The sequence below is a fragment of the Montipora foliosa genome, chromosome 4 (assembly GCF_036669935.1).
Source record: "Montipora foliosa isolate CH-2021 chromosome 4, ASM3666993v2, whole genome shotgun sequence".
NCBI lineage: Eukaryota > Metazoa > Cnidaria > Anthozoa > Scleractinia > Acroporidae > Montipora > Montipora foliosa.
Window position 1 is genome coordinate 40282100 of NC_090872.1, and position 2500 is coordinate 40284599.

Consider the following 2500-nt stretch of genomic DNA (forward strand, 5'->3'; position numbering starts at 1 on the left):
AACCAGGGAATAAATTGAACTACAACATATATTATAAGCTGCATTTACATGCTACAATTTTAAGCTAGCATGTAAATAATGACATCACTTTTCCCTAGATCCAACCCTCTGAGGTCCAATAGGTCAGTTTTGAACAAAAGTAATGGAGGACTGTGAAATCCAAACTTACAAAGTAATAATTATATAGATTTAGCCAAGCCTAAAAGCGGAGCTCCCTGATTATTTATTCTTACTGCCTGTATGGTTTGTGAAAATGTTTCCAGTTTAATAATTAAATCATTTTCTTTGCTTTCTCTGGAAAAATAATTCATTGCCTAATTACTGACTTCCACGGTAAATTTTATGCTAAAAACCAATATCGCATGAATCACGAAGCGATGAGTGCGACATTGGTTTTTCCAGTGAAATTTACTTTGCAAGTCACCAGTCTGGCAATAATTTTTTCTTGAACCAAATGAGTTTTAAAAGAAAACAAGCATTAAGAACAACCTCAGCGAGCGAATTGAAAAGGAAAAGAAGCCATTTCAGAGTCAATAGCCAGCGAATAGGAATCATGCTAAAATTAGAAGCCATAAAAACAACTTTGTCAGTTCAAGGTCAAAGAAGAGTTTTACTGATGTACTTTATTCCACTTTATCTCTGAAAATAAGATCATCCACATTTTGATGTATTTCATTGAAACACGCCAGGTTGGCTTGGTACAAGAATTGCCAAAATACGGCAATGCAACCAAGAAAGGACGAACTTCAAACACGATCTGCGCCATAACATTTGGGTGCTTTATGCAAACTTCTGAAAACACAAGCTACTGAGATTTCCCCCTAATTTTACGAGAACTCATCGCGAATACATGTTTATAACATAGGGGCAAAATGTTCTTGTCACTGTTGAGACAAGACGAAAACCAGTTGGGCAAACGGATTAAAAAAGCACTTGTTCACTCGCATTTTAGAGGAAAACAAACAAACAAATCAACTTTTTCTTTATGTCCAAAAGAGTACAGATAATTGTTATTTAATTCCAGTTGACAATAAAAATTCGATTTTCATTCCTGAAAAAAGGAAGAACCGATTAAACCACCTTTTAAAAATATGCATCCACTTTAAATAATGAATCCGTAAAAATAACAAACAGCGTTCCAGTTAATTTGTTCAAGTGGGGGGGTTATGTAGACCATTTGAGGGGTCACCCAGACGTCGTGCCAGCAGTGGCCCTTTGGCTCACACGTTCACGCGTTTAATTTTACTTTTCTAAGTTTTGGTAATAAATTCAGTGCAAAGATAACTAAACTAGCCTGCAAGCAGGCTCTTTGAAAATGGAGCGGACAAAATATAGGTCGGAAATATAGGGGCTATATTTCAACTGCGCGCCATTTCAACGGAAGAGTCTGCTTGAGACGCTCTTGAGTAACTCTCTTATTTATTCTTTAAGTGAAACGGTCTACAAAAATCTCACTGCAAATTGCTCAGACTGACGTTTTCCTGTACGTCATGCATGTATTACAGTTGCACTAAACAAACGTTTGTTCTACACACTACGGAAGGACTGAACATGTTGTTTCCGCTTCATAATTCCTCTTCTTTGCAGTCTAATCTGATCATGCCAGGTAAAAACTTTTTTGGCTTTACGTTTGCACCAAAAAGTATTTCAAATTCTCAGGGAAAGATTCATGACAGTCGTAAAAACACCAAAATTTCTGCAGCCTCTGACTTCAAGGAAGCAAGGGGAAGGTCATGATCACATGCTAGGCAAACCACAAAGGTACACGTGAGCACCTTGTGTCAAGATTCTTGTTTACATTGAATGAATTACAGGGAAGAATGTAGTCTCCTTCGCAGCCGTCTTTCAGGATGTCAAGTCGTTCGTCGCTTTCAGAGTTAAACAATGTACTTTTTCGCTAAGAAACGTCCGTCTTTCATTTTTTAATTTTGTTGTAATATTTGACTGAATATTTACATTTCATCTGTCGGGTCAGGAAGCCTTGTTTGTCGGGTTATTGACCCGAGACCCGACTCTTATCTGGAACACAGAACAAACGGTTTAGTGCCCAAGGAAAGAATTTGTGTGCTAAGTATGAGCTATCACTGGTATTCTGTTTTGTCATTGTCGTTCTCTTTCGCTTAGTCCTTTCATTTCTGTTCTAGACATAGGTCCTTCAGGCATCATGAAGGCCAATTTTTGGATCAGTATTATCATCTGTTTTAAAGATACGAATAATCTTTGCCATCTTCAGCTTGTTCAGGTAAACTCCAGTCGAAATAGATAGATTTATAATTTCTGCAAGACTATTGCTGATAACATTCGATGCCCACTTCAATATCTGCGTTGGACATGAATATAAGCCATGAGATTTATTATTGGGTAAGAGAGAAATTTCTAGTTTCACTTCTGTTGGGGTTAATAAATTAAAAGCAAATGACGTATCAGGAGAGTAAGATCTGTTCAGAAATTCAAAATAGTTGCACTGGACGGATGGTAACTTATTTGCTTGCTTAGGCCC

General features: G+C 37.2%; 1 protein-coding gene and 1 long non-coding RNA gene across 4 annotated transcripts in view; one reads left to right on the forward strand and one right to left on the reverse strand.

The window, feature by feature from the left end:
• LOC138000795 (C2 domain-containing protein 3-like) overlaps window positions 1-2500 on the reverse strand; it is a 114136-nt gene that overhangs the window by 110211 nt on the left and 1425 nt on the right. The gene's annotated exons all lie outside the window — the stretch shown is intronic.
• LOC138000796 (uncharacterized) overlaps window positions 1-2500 on the forward strand; it is a 16184-nt gene that overhangs the window by 1498 nt on the left and 12186 nt on the right. The window contains exon 2 of the long non-coding RNA XR_011123197.1: window positions 2145-2242. This is a non-coding gene — a long non-coding RNA (uncharacterized lncRNA). The remainder of the gene's footprint in view (window positions 1-2144; window positions 2243-2500) is intronic.